This window comes from Lepisosteus platostomus, chromosome 12 (assembly GCF_059453375.1).
Source record: "Lepisosteus platostomus isolate fLepPlt1 chromosome 12, fLepPlt1.hap1, whole genome shotgun sequence".
Classification (NCBI taxonomy): Eukaryota; Metazoa; Chordata; class Actinopteri; order Semionotiformes; family Lepisosteidae; genus Lepisosteus; species Lepisosteus platostomus.
Genome location: NC_142622.1, coordinates 8,607,516 through 8,625,823, shown reverse-complemented (window position 1 = coordinate 8,625,823; position 18,308 = coordinate 8,607,516). Strand labels below are relative to the sequence as shown.

General features: G+C 40.3%; 1 protein-coding gene across 1 annotated transcript in view; it reads left to right on the top strand.

Annotated features, from left to right (window-relative positions):
- Positions 1–18,308, top strand: part of stk3 (serine/threonine kinase 3 (STE20 homolog, yeast)) — an 86,579-nt gene that overhangs the window by 16,943 nt on the left and 51,328 nt on the right. The gene's annotated exons all lie outside the window — the stretch shown is intronic.

Below are 18,308 nucleotides of genomic sequence, written 5' to 3'. Positions count from 1 at the left end.
TGGCGCCTTCTCTAATTCTTGTCTAATAAACTCCTCCAAATTACCAGGACAAAACGTCCTCCGCCCTAGGAACACATTTAGAAAACCGTATTGGTTTTACATTTAAATTGATTGGTGGAAAAACTGGGAAGGAGATGACAGTCTCGCCTCCTTGTTTTCCTCGTGACGCTCTGTAGCTGTGGTTTTCCCTCGAGCGTGCCTTATTCAGCCATTGCCTTCTGACATTCTTCTGTGGTACTCGATCGGCCTTCGTTGTCGTTTCAGTGAGCACCTTCCACTGCTAGGGACGGTCCTGTAAAAGTGGAAGCGAGCTTTTTGTTTTTCCTGGACTCGCCCTGGTTGTTGTGGTATTTATCCAGTGGCGAGTTCTGTTATTCAGGAAAACACACACTGGAGTACTCTGCGGGCCAGTTTTGCTGTAGGCCTGTTGGCTTGACCACAAAGGCTGCAGATTGCCAGTAGGTTGTTTCCTCCTCAGCTAGACTTTCATTTAAATAGACGTATTATATGACTTTCCTTACCATGGTTTTAGTGGAGAGGAAATAGCAGATTCAAATGAAAACAGGATTAGCTTCCCCTGCGCGCCACACTGCCAGCTGCTTTTAAAAGGCCATTTATCTGGGGAACTGAAAGCATACATCTAAAAAAAAAAAAACGTTTTAAAATACAACTGTAAACATAGAAAAATGATCAGTAACATGGAGAAATGGAATATTTTAAGATGGTAGATCTATTTAACCTGGAGTTGGCAGGTGTTTTCAGGCTTCCTTCCATCTCGTGTAAGAAATACTTTTTCGCATGATAATCATTTTACACAAGATGCAAAATCAACCTTGATTTTTACAGTTGTTTGTACCTACAGTGCCTGTAAAAAGTATTCACCCCCCTTGAACCTTTTCACATTTTATTGTTACAGCATGGAACCATGATGTGTTTAACTGAGAATTTTTGCCACTCATCAACACAAAATACTCTATAATGTCAAAGTGGGGATAAAATCCAGATATTTTACTAAATTAATACTTTTTGTAGGCACTGTACAGTTCGTAAATGTTTTTGCAGATACATTTACCATACTTCTTTTCTCTCCGAGCCTCTTGTAACAGAGTGTACGTACTGACGCTTTAACTTCTTTCGCCCATTATAGGTTAATTTCTTAAATATCAAAATAAGGAAAATAATTGTTCAGTGCTGCGTGGAAATCCTGATGGCCTTAATTTCTGCCGGGCACATTTCCCTGTGTCACTGATCTGCCTGCATGCACGGGTCACTTGGGAGCACACAAGCAAACTTCAACTATCCCCTCGTTTATTGATCACTCATCCCAAACTGGAAGCACGACGCGCTGAGACCTGGCTGACCAATAGCGGTCCTACCGTTGGCGGCGCTGAGCCAACAGTCGGCTCATGTCAAATGGCCGTGTAGATTGCAGGGCACAGCTTGCGCTGGAAGAGGGCACCTGCATTGGTTGATCAGCAGACTGCACTGAGATATCCAGGACGGCCGACTCATGAGGCCCTACATCTTTGCAGAAACTAATAGCATTAATGTTCCACAAGCCCTTTGTCTGGAGGGGAGGGGCAGGGACTTCTCCATCGGGCCCTGGACCCCCAGAGGTTTCTTTTCTCCCAGCAAGGTTTTTTTTTTCTCCCCACTGTGCACAGGTTGGTCATCTGTGATTATGTTGTCATCCCCTGTTAGAAATCTGCAGAGCACCTTGCCAGGGAGTTGCAAAGGGCGCTGCACCATGTCACATGAATAAGGCCCGGACACACGGGGAGTCCTGAAGCGACGTCGTGCCTCATGCTTTGGTTTTGTCACGTTGACGACTGTTACCTTTCGGAAAGTCCTGCATTGTTACTTTACATGGCAACCAATCGAGCGCCTCTTGGACAAACCTGAATGTGCTGCTGCAGAATCTTTGGCCCAGAAACAGGTCAATTTCTTAGCCAGAGGTGTAAAGGTGGACCTGAAAACTGTACTTTCAGGACCTTTTTCAAGGGCAATGCACCATATGTTTTTGCATATAGGCAGACATTAGTAATATTAGTGATTATATCATTCTAAATCATTCAGCTGCTGGGCAGTGTCTGTGTATTGTGAATGATTCATTTTCTCTACCCTAAAAAAACGTGTTGCGCTTTAATATGGTTGAGTTGACTGTGTGCACGTTGAAATATTTGAAATGTTTCTTATAAACTTAAAAGTATACGTGCATTTTTAGTTTCAAAGACGGCTTTAGAATTTTGTGGTGAAAGGCGAGTGGATCTCAGGCCGAGGTTTTGTTCTCTAAGGTCCGATGTATCACCTCTTGTAAAGGGTTACAGATTACCACACAAACATTTTCAAGCCTGCAGCCATGTTCGGAAACTAAATATAGATGATTTGTTGCTCTTTCTGAACATAGTTCAACTGCCAAAATACACAGGCTCTGCTTTCTTAACCTTGAGCAGTGATCTGTGTGCTCAGTGTGTAAGTAAGGCTAAGGGGAATGTACAGCAGATTTCCTGCTACTTGGTTACTAACACATGCCACCAGCTTGTGGTGGACGCAGTTGTTTAGGAATTAGAGCTAGTGCGTCAGAGCTGTTCTTGAGAGCCTTGTTTCTTCCCGTCTGTGCAGATTGTGCTCTGCGTCTTGTTAAGATGCAGAGCTCAACTTTGTTTCACGTGGCTGCTTCGCATACAGCACTTTGCTACGGTTTCCTCGCCCTGTGCGTTTTTTTTGTTGTTGTATGGATTCTCTTTGCAGGGACTTCACCTGTCTTGCCCTGACCTTGAGAGAGGTTCAAATCGAGTGGAGGCCATTTGGTCCATTTGCAGTTGCTTTTAGAAAAGTGACCCGAGGCATCTCGTCCAGCAACACGGCCGGATAGCTTTGTTCTGTAGTCCCACAGCCTTTCGGTGAAGAAGGGCCTCCCGTTGTTTATTTGAAGTGCACTTCCCCATAGTTTCCGCTTGTGTCCTCCGGTTTGTGTTTCACCGTTGATTCTGAGCGCGCATTTGGTTGTCTTTTGTCATTGCCTTCGAGGATTTTAAGTAGTGCCATCTCGTATTGTGTAGAGCTATGTAGTAGATACCTGCAGCACCATATACAGTACTAGTTATCAGATCAGAATTAATAACTCATCATGACAAATGCCAAAGTGCTGGTTTAATTTGCCCTATTGGAATTTTTCAGGCTTTTTGTGAGAGACTGAATAGTTGGCAAGAAACCATAGGGATATCCAGAACCCATTTTGGTGTTCAGTGGCTATTTGATATCTGCTGTAAATCACTCAGGTGAAGCATCTTAAATATCTTCCTACTTCATGGACCGATTGGTCTAAAGTGTCTTCTTAGTGTTGGTGCCTTGCTTGTTTTACTTGCAGTGGTTTACTGAGTTGGTTTTACAGTCTTTTACAGTTTCTTCCAGATTTCTGAGGTGTGCATGGGGTTCGCTCTTGGGAATTCGAGTAGCGCATGTAAAGGCAACAAGATATTTTGAGTTTAAAGGCATCCACTGGGGGCTCATTGGGATAAGATTGACCTTATACTGCTGAATGAGGTTTCAATTAACTTATGAGAAGCTCATCTCATCTGAGTGGCATACCAGCTGGAAAGGAAATGCAAAGCACACCACACTTGATGGTTGGTTTTCTTTTCTTTGATTAATCACTCTCAAAGTAAGCAGTTAGACTGGTAAAATAGGAAAACAACAGGCTAGCACCATTCAATTTTCAAAAGCTTATAAGGTAGAATAATTCTATTTAAATTACAGTTTGTAGTAAACTTAAAATGCCTTAGTGCTAATCTTCTTGAAAAAATGTCCTTTACTTGTGGTCGTGGCATGCACTATTTCAGACAAACAGCTTGTGAAACTGGAGTCTTTACTTCCCTAAACATTGTGTAGTTTTTAAAAAAAATTATGCAGTATTGAGGGTTTTTCAAATTTACATGGGACTTTAATCCATGCGAGACATATCAACAGACCAGTTTTCTGTGTTTTGGGTTATGCTGCTGGTGTCTGCATAATCTCTTCATTAGTCCAAACCCGTGGTTCAGAAAGAACACACGATCAATTATGGAAACAAATGTCCTTAATATTACAGCATCCAATACATTTTTGCATACCTTCAATAGAATGGATCAAGTAAAGGCTTATTCCCTGCTGAAAAGAGAAGAAAAGAAACAACGTTTCGGCTGTGGAGCCTTCATCAGGTGTGTTACACCCTTGGGTCTTTCACAGGCTGGTCATGAAAGCCCATTGAATGTGTGTGTGGGCAGTTCTTGACTAGCCTCAAGAAGCATCCCAGTATGACCACTTCCTCTTAGGTATTTGCCCTGGATTTTGTTGAAACAAATACCCTCTGGTGCTGCAGAACAAATGAATGGAGCTTGACAGACCCAGCATGCTTCCGATACGGCAGGCAACGCCAAAAAGGAGGTAGCGTTGACAAAGGAGACTTCGCGTTTTCTTTCTGACTGGACTTGGTTTCAGTTTTAATTGGGACTGACCATGCAAATCGATATCTATGGTGTGCTCCTTTACTTCTATGTTTTGGCAATGGTGTCATTATTTTGAAAATAATTGGAATAGATTATGCAGTACTAGGCCCTTTTGCTACTGTATGCATTTTGTGTCGTAATTAAAACTCAGGTATCCTTTTTACATATTTATTACCTGTACCATGGGGATGATGTTATTAAATTTCTTTGTTTGTTTTTTTGCAGTGCACGGGAACTTGTCTCTTACTCCAGAGAGAATTGCACAGGAGTACGTTTTATTTTAACCATTTTCTTAACATGGGCAACCTGACCTCAAAGTTTCCATCTAACTGCTTTGCACCTGTTGTCCATGCTGTGGGATTTAGGAAGCAACAGGTAGAAAGGATAACGGGACACGTGCCTACCTGTTACCTGCAGTTTTTTTCATGCTGGTGCTCAGCCAGTTACAGGGGTGCACTCAGGCACTGCGTCAAATAAATTGTTCATTCCCTGTCAGAAAACACCAAGACTCTGATGTGGGGGTTTTCTCTTTACAACTAAACATTTTTATGCATTTTCACCCTTATAGACTTTTCTAGGTGTAGGGCAAAACCAGGCGATTATAAATGGAGTTGAAACACCTAGGAGCTTGTATATCATAAAAGGAAACTTGAAGAAATGAAAAGAACCGGGTGAGAACATGGGTCGGAATTAGAACACAGAAGAATCTCTGGCGGGATGGGATTCCTCACCATTAATCTGCAGAAGGTAGCCCAGTGAATCCCCCGAAACGGCGTGCTGGAAACCTGTAAAAAGCCACCTTATTAAGAGAGCTCTCGTAAAGCATTTCTCTCAATTCCAGTTTTTTGCTCGTCGCCGTGTTCGAACTTTCGGTTCCGTCTGGCTCGCAGAGGAAGTGCCTGCTGGGTTTTAAAACCTTTCTCTCGTGCTGTGTGTTAGTTGAGAAGCGTCATGAGGCTGCAGTGTAGGAGGTCCCAGTGCCCAGTACACTGCAGGTAAACACACTGTCCTGCTGATGCTCATTGCTTGTGATGGCTGCAGGGCTCTTATTGCTTTCATGAGTTCTTTTTTTTTTTTTTTTGGGGCGGTTCATTCAGGGCTAAGCTCAGTTGGTTTGTAAAAGAACAATTTACTGCAGTGCAGAATTTTTATTTTTTTTACCTCCTGTATCTTCAACCCAAGGTTGGTTAAATAAATAAAAAAATAATAAACCCGGCTTGATTGTTGCAGTACTGTACTGGCTCTAAAACCATGATCTCCGGTTCACTTTAAAACCGCTGTGACCTACCTGATCTGAGACAGAACAGCACAACTAATTGGCAGATGTTGAGTCAAATCATGTCATCTGGACCTGGTAAAAACGAGTGACCTGCATTGAATTAGTGTAATTCTAAAACAAACAAAACATCACATAGCTTGGGTCTATGCACAGGAAAGGAGAGAGTTGGAAAGATGGTTTTGTTTGATAAACTGAAACCGAAGATTCATGTAACTGGACGATGTGTTTCCTTTTATGTCACGATTTTAAGCAGGTTGCCGTTTTTTGTGATCATCTCTAAGAATGAGTTTCTGCAAGTGTTTAGCGCTTCCTTTGAAGATGATTCCAAATGTACTTTTGGCACTGCTTTGTTGTTGTAGATGCAAGCTTTTATATATTAAATCATAGGTTATTCTTCTTTCATCATTTCCAACTTGAGTGTGCTCGCAGGAGGAAGTCTTTTTCTGCACCACTGAGGTTGTCAGGAAACTTGGCATGTTTACGCTGCGTCTAATGCGATTCTAATTTTATAATGACACTTTAAATGCTGTCTTGTTGGTTTTGGATGGCTTGTTTTTATTGCGTTTTGTCTCAGGGAGGCAATGGTTTCCTGATTGTAACAGAACAAAGTGTTACGAGGTGCTCTCGCCTCTCCTTTAATCTCCGATTGCCCGGTCTTCAGTGAGCAAGCTCATTCTCGCAGATGACGTGCGGGTTTGCCGCAGTTTGCCTTCGGCCATGTTGATGTCACAGGGGGCACTCTTTATATCCAGGCACCACAACCATCCTTCCGCCAGTCAGGCCTAGGAGGGATCACTGCCATAGTGTAAAGGTCTGTGACAAAAAGCTTGTGGTAAGTAATTAACTTGGGTAGGCAGGCTTGCGAGTATGTGTTAAAATTGCAGCCTTTTCCCATCCCATAATTACACAGCTGGCTGTCCAGCACTTTTAACTCGTTAGCAATTAGTAGGGTATTCATTGGCGTGTCACATGCTTACCCAGTCACAGGTCAACAAGAGAGTGCGACATACAAAGTACGAAAAGAAAGATAAAATTCTGCAAACAGCACGAATTCTACCTCATGCACCCTGGGTGTTTTCTTGAAAAATACAACGCTCTGCTTACAGATTATGGCATGCTACATTTGGTTAGAATTCTAAATCGTAATAAGGTGTGGGCGGTTTGTTGATGGGCAGTTGGCTCTGCGGTGCATTCATACAGAAAATGCGCATTTGATCTCCTACTCGTTTGTGAGGTTTTTGGATTCTTGCTCTCCCAACTTTGAAATCTTGGTTCTTTAAATAAGCCACCTTCTCTTGTTGAGCAAATCTTTGTTTCTAATAAAATGGCATTTTAGGATAAGAGTCCTATAATGATTTTACCTCATGCTAATTAAAGTTCAATTTTATTCTCTGTAGCTAGAGAGTAGAAATAGCTTGTTTTAAAGCGATCATTATTTTTAATTAAGAAATCTGCAGTCAAGCCCCTAATGGGGAGAAAGTGGTTAGGGTGCCAAATGTCTGTTAAATCGTAAATGACATTTTTTTTATACTTATCTGGATTGTTTTAACAATTGCAGTCAACACAGTCATTGAAATTTGTTCCAGTGCCTTTTTTGTTAACAAATATACAAGTTGTTTATTTCATGTGTCATACTGTATAAACACCAACACCCATTGTAAGCTCTTTACCTACATCTTTAGAGAGCCATTGATGTTTCTGAATTATGAATCTTATGTGGTACTTATTTTTACTTTTTCATAGCTTTTTTGATATTGTTAGCATTTTAGAGTGTTTTTTTAAATTCTCTCAAGTATATGAAAAAACACCATGTGTCAGCAATTCGCCTACCCCAGTTCCAGTGTCCTATGCATCCTATACGTTTATTTTAAAATGTATTTTTAAAGTGATCATTTCCTTGCAGGCCGTGGAATTGCCGCATGAACTTAAAGGCAGAGGGCAGTGAGCAATGAAATATTGTATCTGTTGCAAGAACAGAGGTTCTTGTTTGCTTTTAACTCAATAACATTTGCTTTAGCTGACAGCCTTATAAAAGTCCCTCCAAGGAAGAGGCATGATACTGAGGTGTCATAAAGGGCAGCATTACATTCTTTCCAAACACAGGGCATAAACAGTAGTTTCTGGCTGTGGTTATATTGTCATGTTGCGTAACTTCTCCTTTTGTGACTTTGCTTAGCTTTTTTACAGACTTTTAAGAAAGGTCCGTGAAATATGGAAGATAAAACTCACAGCCAGAAATGACAGTCTTGTTATAAATGCCTACTGGCCGCCCCATACACCAAATGCAGCCTTCTACTAAGCTGTGTTGGGATTGGAAATCATTTCTTTTTTTTCTTATTTATTATTTTTTTATGGTTACTCTTTTTATGACTTTACCGCCCCATGTAAGTTTCTCTTCACCTGCCATGGTGGTCAAAGGTGCATCTAGGCAAAGATAACAGTTTACGGTAGTTAATTGGTGATTAAACTTCTAGAAGGCATCGTAAAATGGTGCTACCAGTGTTAAGAGTAATTTTGTGGTTAAACTTTTTAGAATTGGGAAACATTCATGAAGGCACAATACTGATATCTTATTTTTCTCACAGCTTTGTCCTGGTGAATGTTACATCTGCATGCTTTCTATTTTCTTTCTCTATTTTCTACTTTTTTCTTTGTTACTCAATAGTATCACAGAGGTAAAACTTTGCAAATGTAATTGTTAAATTGAAATCTTTCTAACAATCTGTTGCATATCTTTATTTTACTTTATTTATAAATCTGAAAGCCCAGAAAAGTAGTATGGCCTAGATGTAATATTGCTGTCATCAGTTCCTTCATTCATTTGTGACTGATGTATATTGAAAGCCTGTCCAGCTGCTAGATTAAGAGTTGAAAGATAATTCATATCTATATCTCTTGCCTTCTGTCTCAGTATTGTTTATGCTTCCTGGGGAAAAAACAAAGTTTGCATCATATCTGCCACATGTCCTTTCCCCACATGTGAATTGAGACAGTTGATAACCTGTGGATGAGAGCACTGACAATGTGCCAAATACATATCGGGCCCAGATGTTCGTTTTGGTGGAACTCCGAATGTGCTGCGATACTATAAAACCCCAGTGGAACTGCTAGCTAAGAGCTCATAGTTATGGGCTTTTTTCATTTAGAGTTGAATTGTTTCTAACTGTTTAGAGTTGAATCCTTTTCTAAAAATGATTGGTAATTCCACTTTTTTTGTAAAAAAAGCAATTGCAGTGATTTTTATTTTTTGGAGTAATGTAACCGTTTGCCTTTTAAAAATGAGCAGTAATATAATAAGGAACAAAATGTTTGACACCTTATGGAGGTTGTAGTACATAGGATAGCTCACATAGTTGTCACTTGTGTTTTATTTTGCATGGTTCAAAGATTGCGGCAAAGTAACCTCTATTACAATGTCTTGGTAGAGTAAATGTGACGGTGTCTCTTAGCTTTAATCTGAAGTGAATACTTTGAAACTTCTATTAATGAGCTGACTTGCTGTGCACTTATTGAAAAGAAAAGTGCATTTTGCACTTCGATCCTCACAGTGTGTGAACGGGATTATGTATGTAGCATTAATGAGTAAAGACAAAGTTCATTTTTATTTACTGGTGATTAATTTCAATTTATAGGTGTTTTAAATAAAATAGAAATTTATCAAGACAAATGAGCGCTACGCTGAATGATTTCTCGCACATCTCCATATTTGGAATATGAACAGATTATCTATCTGTAGAATCCAGATATGATCAACTGCTCCTTTAACTCATATACACAAAGTGAAGAGTTTTCTATTATGCTGGAGCTGTCACTGTTATTTTAAGTATTACTTTAACAACACCTATCCCGTCTTCTGCATTTTCTGTAACAATAATTAAGGCTGCATGACTGCTTACTCTTGACACCAACGCTAATATGATCTTGTCTCGAAAAGGTGACATTGTTGTGTTGTAGCTCTGCAGATGGTTGGCTTGCTCAAGTGACCAAACCTGCTTGGATCAAGGAAACTAGTCTTTCATTAACTTCATCCGTGACAGGAACCTCAAAACTATGAGCATTTCACTTGATTGCCTTTCAGATTTCTGGATGTGGTTGTCATTAGGTTAAAGTAGAAGGACAGTGATGTTTTTTTTGTTCCTTCTCTTCCCCCATCCAACATATTTCAAATATTTATAGCTGATGGGCAGATAAGATTATTATAGCCCCAGACCCACTCAGTGCCAGCTGTTTCAGACCTTTGTTCACAATAAAGTGCGAAATGTGTTCCAAGCTGGGGGAAGATTGTTTTATTTGGAGCTCATCCTTGACGTCTGTTGATAGGAACAGTATACTGGATGAGCCAGTGCATTACTGCGATACAGATCTTTTGGCCTAGTGTTTGCGTAGCTTGCGTTATCTGAAATGACATGGTTGTGAACGTTTTCTCAAGATGATTTCTGCAAGCGCACTATTTTTACGCTGTAGAGAGACATGCAGACTTTGGCTGTTTTTAAACCGGGTGAAGTGAGGTGTGTGGGGGGTTGGACAGCTGTCCTGGCCTTGAGGCTTTGTAGCGATCGTCCTGCGTTTGGTAGTTTCGAGCTCTTGTCCAAACTGCCTTTGTTTCCAGTGGTTTTTATGGGGTTATCAGAAATGAGATGCCAAAGTGCATCAGGGAGGTGCTCGCTGGCGTGAAAACGAGTGAACGAAGGGCATATCGGTTTGACGTCTTCAAATTAACTCTTGGTGGCGCTGGAGAAACTATTGTGAAGAGAATAAGTTCTGAGGAAAAAGGTGAAGCCGCAGTTTTACGTGGAAAAACAATTTTCTGGTAGAAGGGAAGGCAGGAGACAAAACACACATGTGGGTTTCACGTGGGGCTATAAATACATTTATGATCAAGAACTGGAAAACTTGTAAACTAAGTAAATTAAAAATAATATAATTAATACTAAATGAATTAGATGATGGAGTTGCCAGTGGGCGTCTATGCGTGCAACGGGCAGGTCTGGGGTAGAGTTACAGTACATGCACAAAATGCAAACTGCCAGGATATTTCTCCCTTGGACTACTGACAAAATGCAATTGATGCAAACGGCTGGCTGTAGACTCTTAATTCATGCAAGAATTGAAGATTGCATTTGGGTTCAGTGAAACCTGATCCGAACCCCCTGCTTCCAGCCTTGTGAAACGTTATTTGTAACGGAAGGCTCTTTATCTCTTCAGTCTTTGCAGTGCAGTTGATGGTCACGGACAACCATGATCACAAACAGACCGTGATCTCCACACTGAGGTGCTGGCTGGTGTTTTCTCGAAGTTGCATGAGAATCTGGTCCATGTATTTTGGAAGTGCAAAAATACAAACTGGGCAGTCTGCACGAGAATGTCTTTTTCTTTGTCAAATGTAGCCTGTTCATATCTAGGGAGAAATTAAAACACTGGAGTACAAAATATGAATATTCAGAAAACTGATTATAGAAATGTTATTTAAATCTTTTGTAAAGCTTATATTAACACTATTTACCCCTGCGAAATTCTATAAAATAAGCATAATGTACATTAGATAATGCCCACAGTGCTGGAATATATAAACTTCTGCCAGTTAAAAAACAAACAAACTGCTGTATAGCTTTTCGATCACATTGAAAAAGACCATTTTCAACTGTAGAAATAGATGCAAATATAGGATGAATAATTTACAGTAAATTTATAAAAACATTTTTGTCCACCCTGAAAAGTAACGGTTATCTTAAGCGAAACAGCTGTTGTAGAAAGGAATTGAGTTCGTTTCACAGAGTAGAGTCTGGCAGAGCTGGACCTCCCTTGGTGAGGAGGATTACAGCAGAAGTGTGTGGTTATTCTGACCTTCATCAGACAGGCTTAGCAGAAAAACTGGTAATACTGGAGCAGATCATTGGTTATCCATTTCCCTGGGGGGGGGGAGATTGCTGCATTTCCAAAGCCACTGGATAATCGCCTCAGGGTTTTGGTAGTATCTAATTTTTGCATATTACATTATAACATTGTGGATTTTGGGAGCTGTGGATGCATTTTTAGTGTTTTGCATTTATTTACTGTAGAGAAGATGTCATACAGCATTGACTACTTAAATGGAATATATAGAATAACAGTACAGTATTGCAGAAACATAGTATGCTTTAGCTTGCATAAATGCAGAGTACAGTCTATTACGTTTAGGACAATACCTGTATGAGGAGGGATCGTGTACTGTATGAGTCACCCTTTGCTGTATCGGCTTCTGTCTTGTGGAATTGCAGAAGCCAAATTACGGGTTGGTGAATAATCCGTGATCGTCAACATTTGTATACTTCTTGCGGTAATGAAAAGCGCACAGGCTGGGGATGTTTCAAACCTGAAACGGAGAGAAATGGCCTGCTTTGTTAGTGTGAAGAAAGTATCACAAGTGTGTGATTCAGATTGCTTTGTGCAGCAGGGTAAGGGCTCTGGGATTAATTGCAGCGTAAGCCTTATTCATCTTGTTGCCTAATCCTTGTTCTTTTATCTGAACCGGGCGGCTTTGTTTTGGAAACTTTGTTAAGCAGTTACTCCATTTGGAGACGTATCAAAGCATGTTTGTTTACCTCAGTTTGGGGGGAAAATAAGAGGCAATAACTGTGCTGATCTCACAGGCAGATTCTTACTTTCATATCCGGTTTTTCTTTTTTTAATGTCATATGGGAGTATGTGTTTATCGCACACGGAAAATATGCTTTAGATAATAGCACCACATAAATAATTTACTAATTTAATTAGGTTGAGCCATTGGTTTCCAAGGGAATTGTCAGATATCCCGAATGTGATAGATAATATTTAGTCTAATCCTGATGTTATTGACTTTTAATGATCTATTGTGTTTTCATTGGAATGCTGAAGTGAGAAGATTGCAAAGGCATTTGAGTATGTGCGGTCAATTTTTTTCATGGGATTTCATCGCAGACCTCCTAGCTGTGTTGTGCAAGACATAATTAAAGCTGCAGCATTTTTAGAAGTGCTCTCAAACTTGTTTTTAATCTTTTCTTAGGGTCTTCCAGCGCTCGCAGCTCTATGACACACTGGGGAAAAATAGCCGAAAGACGACGCACAAGCCCAGAGAAAGCTCTTGGTGCAGGGCTGAGCTAGAGTGTCATTAATGGGGCATTTGCATGTTCCGCTTCAGGACTTAAAAAATCACCACCATCAGTTTCTAGTGCCCTCTACTGGTTGCTTTCTCAAATGAATAGTCTTTTATTCTGCAGGGTTTGGTTACTGCTTGTGATTGTTTTAAAGCAGCCAGTTAATGATATGGTGTTCTTAATTGCTTTATTGTACTTTTATACGATACCATTAACTGCCCAACATGTTTAGTCAGTAGTTTTGTATTTTGTACGAATACTTTCCATCCTTGTTCTGAAAACACACACACACATTCAGTACATTGATCCGAAAGGCATTATTTCTAAATCTACAGGGTTGAAAAAGTTGGCTTTTTTTCCCCCCATATACCTCTGCGTTTGAGGTCTGCCGATCCTGAGAGTTTGATTTTTTTTTTTGTGCTTTCTGTCTTGGAGAACGTAATTAAACTGTATTATTTGGGCCAGTGTCCCATGTTAAAAATTCATTCATTTCATCTATCGCAGATGAGTCTGCGCCCTTTGCATAGAAAAATAACAATGTGCCTATGTGTCCATATAGATAAGCTGAAAGCGTGGAAATTGATACAGGGAGTTCAGGAAACCCTTGCTATTCAACTGGAATGCCTGCTGTGGAAACAGTAAAACTGTTGATCTTGGTAGTAGCTGCAGCAGATTTTTTTTCAGTTCCTTAAACAAAAATCACAAGAAAAAAGAAAAACAAACATCTGGGCTTGTTTTTATTTTAAGACCCGTGAAACAGGCATGGATTCTGCTTTTTTATATACAGTCTATAGTTTAACAATTGAATGAGGCTATTAATACTGATGCAGACGTGCTGTTCTTGCATATTAATAAGGCAATATTTGGAGGACGTGCTTTTTAGCAAAGCAGCCTGTCAGTGCCCGGCCTTCTGTATCTCATTGAAGGCTGTTACACTGTCTGTCTGTTTTCAGTTAGTGCTTCGTCCAGTCCAGGCTGGTGGCGGGCTCAAGGCAGGCTATACCCTGGGTGGGATGCCAGTTCATTGCGAGCTGAATGTGCTTGCGCATTCTCACTCATGCACATGGGGGACAGTGTAGAAGCTGCGCTTATCCTAGGCTGAATGTCTTGAGTCTGTGGGTCTGGAGCACCCAGTTAAACCCACGTGACCATGAGAAGAATGTGGAATCGAACCCGGGACCACACGTTGACCGCCATGGCGCCTTGCCTCCCTCGACTGCTGCGCCGCTTTCTGTTCACTTCCGCGTTTCGCAATGCGTCTGTCCGTCGGTCTCCTCCGCGCTGACCCGAAACCGAGGTGGGGGTGGAGTTGTGCAAGTTGTCCTTTCTGCCGAGCGGCTGGGGCGGCGATGTTGATGATAAGGCGAAGGGTACTGCAGGTGGTGCAGAAAACTACTGGCCTTTGCCAGTTTGGAGATTCACCAAGTGCAATCGCAGTTTTGTACAGATAAAGTGTGAGGGAGGTGGGAGCTTTGATACGACGGTCTCCAGTGTTCTGGCTGGTGCAACACCTGTAATTCGATTGAGGAACTGCTGACTGGAAAAACATGCAGTTTAATACTTACTAGTTAAGGCATCAGATTGCATTAGTAGATAGTCATAGTTGCTTCTCCCTGCCACACAGTAGATGTTAAATATTTCTGTTTGAGAAATTGGAAAGTGCATTTAATATTTTTTTCCTTTAAAATAAAGATTCCTAAATCTATATGATCTCACTTAGACCAGCAATCGCAACTCTAATATTTATGTTTTGTGCTCACATACAGTTACACAGTTATGAGATGTATTTTTTAATCACTTTGGTAATAACTACCATTTAATCATTTCACCTTGACTTCTTAGGATAAAGGTTACATTTATGGTTTATATTATCCGCTTGCATGTTCAACCCTGGCACTAAATGGAAGTGTCAGAAATCTCTATTACAGAGACATGACTCATTATCTTTGCTCCAAATAGCTACCGCCTTGCAGGGGACTGTAAGTACTGTCAGATTATCTAAAAAGATAAGGATGTGGCTTAGAAACTCAAAGGTCACTAGAAATAGAACATTAACCTTTTCCCATTTTGGTAAGAATATGGCACTTCTGTTTTTACCTATATTGCTTTACATTCAGATAGCCTTTCCCATGAATCTGGACTGACAGCATTCCAGGTATTTTAAACCTTGACTAACACTGAACATGCACCGTGGTCCAGTGATGTTTGTAAAGCTGTGATCCACCGACAAACATTACATAATGTACGTCTTGTCTTTTGCCAGGGTAAAACATTGAACAGATCTCGGTTTTAGTTGTACATCAGTGTCATGTTCATCAAAATATTGGGTAGCCACACGGTCTGTGTGGGGCCTTGTCGTACCGGAAGATACCCCACAGGTGGGAAAGAAATGCTGCAACTGGGGGTGAAGATGATCACTCAGTTTCCCTAAAAAAGGGATTAGCACTGACCTCGCCTTCTAAGGGAATGAGTGTACCCAAACTGTACCAGGAACATGTTTTCCACAACACAAGAACCTGTCACTGTTGGAAACTGTGCTGTGGGTTTGCTCACGTGTGATCATTAGTTGGCCGAAGTAAAGGATAAAGGATGATGGATGATTACATTGAATGCATGACGAATCTGACCACGTGACATATCTTTACTTCTTGGCAGTATATTGCCGAAGCTCTCTGGTCTTGGAATCTGCTCTGCTGGGTGATATGAGTAGTTTGTGCTCTGTAGCCCAACAATGGTATCTTGCTCTGTGGAGTTCCAGCAGCCTGTTATTGATTGAAATTACTGCTCAAGCTTTAACTTGAAATCTGCAGTTGCTCACCCATTTTCCTTGTGCTGCAAATTTAGCTTACACGTTTTTTTCTTGTACTTTTCAGTGAATGCAAAGATCTTGTGATCCTTGAGTATGCGTTGCACTTTTGTGATGTCTTTCCTTTGGAGTTTCTTGCGGACAACATTTCTGGGATGTAACTTGCTTAATTAACTCATGAGCCACACCTGTGTGGAAGCCTTTGCTTTCAGTATAGTTGGTGTCCCCAATTTATGCAGGTGTCTCCTTTTTTTTTGTTCCCTACCTGTAAGTTTCACCATCAGCTCAGTTGGGCTGGTTGTGTCATGACATTATTAAGAGTCCAGTCTACCAAAGAAGCTCCTCTTCCCTCAACTTAGCCAAGGTAATCGAAAGACGGAAGCAGCATCTGGATCTATGGAAAAATCAAAAGAGACAATGAAACATCAGTACTCCTTGACCAAGGTAGAAGGATAAATAATAACCGCCAAGGTACCTGCTGGAACAGTTGGGGATGTGAAACAAGAGCTTCAAAGAATTCACCACGACCTGATTGTGCAGCACACAGCCAGATGTTTTCCAAGACCACACCTTCTGAAACTTCCAGAGAGCATATGGATCCTGTATTGAGCTGATCAGTTGCGTTTGGGTTTACTAAAGACCGTCATCCTGGCCCATGATGCAAAGCCAGCGATGACGAGTGTTTAAATGCTGAGGAGGTTGATTCAGTTTTGAGCAGCATGATGAGGGATTGACAGTCAATCAAGTAAGGTGGGTCAAATGTTCCTAATTTATTGGTAGTGATTTTGTTATTCTCATGACCCAACGGATTTTACCTCAAATAAGCCTTCTTGTCTGCAATAAAAACAGAGAACAAACCACTTTGTTCAAGCTTTTTGAAGCTGGGCCTTTTGTTTTCTAAGCGTTATTTTTATGCCTTTCTTTTATGTAAAGAAATGTACAAAATGATAGGACCCAAGATTATACGATGTTATACAGCATGCCAGTGCTCTTCAGTTGTCAGAACTTATCAGGCTGTGAGCGGTGTTTTCTTTTGTTTGTGTTCTGGCTAGACATTGTCTATAATGAGAACTGATTAGTTAAGTAATTTGGATGCTTTGCTATTTGTGACACAGCCCTCTTTCATCTCGCAAGAATGAGATGACTAGAATTCTTTAAGTTCTGAAATGTATTAAGACTACTGAATAGAGATCCAGGATTTCAGAATGTCTTGTAACTTCTTTTTGTTTTAACAGTTTCCAGATGTCATGACATTCTGTTTAAGGAATTACACTTAAGATTTGACCTAATAATAAACTATCTACACTTGGTTTGACAGTGTTTTTCTTTTACGCACCAAACAAAATAAACAGAATATTGTTGATCTCTTTGTGGTCGCTCGGGGGTTCTTGAGTTTTTAAGATGTTGGGGAAAAACTGTATTTTGGAGATGGTCTGATATAACCTTTACTAATCAAAAAAATTTGTTCCATAGTAACAGTCCAAAAGATATTGGCGATCCACATCTCTCTCCAATTTGTGGTGCACAGATTTAGGGACAGCTGGCCTGTCAATTTTGTTCTGTGGGCATTAACATCTTTCTACAGGCGTAGCTAACATGAGTTTGTGATGAGCAGCTTTAGACGAATGGACCTGGCTACATCACGTAAAAGTGAAATATTTACTGAGAACTGCTTTGCTTTCCAAAAGTATTAGGACAGTAACATTAAAACTGTTATTTTGGCTTTTGCAGCCAGGCAACTTGTGCTCATGAGGTTTGTGTGACTGAGTGAAATACAACGTTTTATTTTGGGAATTTATTAATTCCAGGCTTTGATTTCATCACACTCAAGTACGAAAATATATTTTGTGTTCAACCTATTGATTGTAACCGTAAGTGCTGGGATAAATTCTCATTTAAGTACATTTTTAAGAATGTAAAAGTCAGCATTTGCTTGCTTATTCCTGTGAGGCACCAATGGCATGAAACTTTGAAGGAGCTCACCAGACTCCATGTGTTGACATTCAAGATGCTTTGCCCAGCTAACGGGACTGGCCGAGTCTGTACATTTCTGGATTTAAATCGCGTTGAGCTACGTTTTACTTGATGGACAAATCGAAACCCCACCGGAATAGGCAAACTCAAAGCTACAGCAAAACATCTGACAGGATTCCATAAAGAGCTGGGTGAGCTCACTGAGTTTCAGACTCCATGCAGTTACAGTGAATGGATAATCCATTCTGCTTATTCACCTTCCTTGCCTGATCACAAAGACAAATTGTTGTAAAGCAAGAAAAAGTTTAAGCAGTTCTCTTAGTAGTACAGTGCAAAAACATACATTTTTTTTAGTAAAAGGGCATATTGAAATCCTTTTTTATTGTTAATGTTTGTATATTTGAGATCAGTGCACTGTTATTTGTAATTTTTATTAAGTTTTTACTGCTGGTTTGCAGTGTTATTTCCTTTTATTTATCAAGACCTGAGAATGCGTTATATTTTATGGCTTTAATGGGTAATTCCAAGGTCAAGCAGCTCTTTATCAACTTCTTTATCATTCGACTTGACACTAGCTGTACCTGGACTGATTTTGACCTTTGCAGTTTGTAAGTTAAGATTTTACAGAACTACATTGCAAAGGGGTTCTG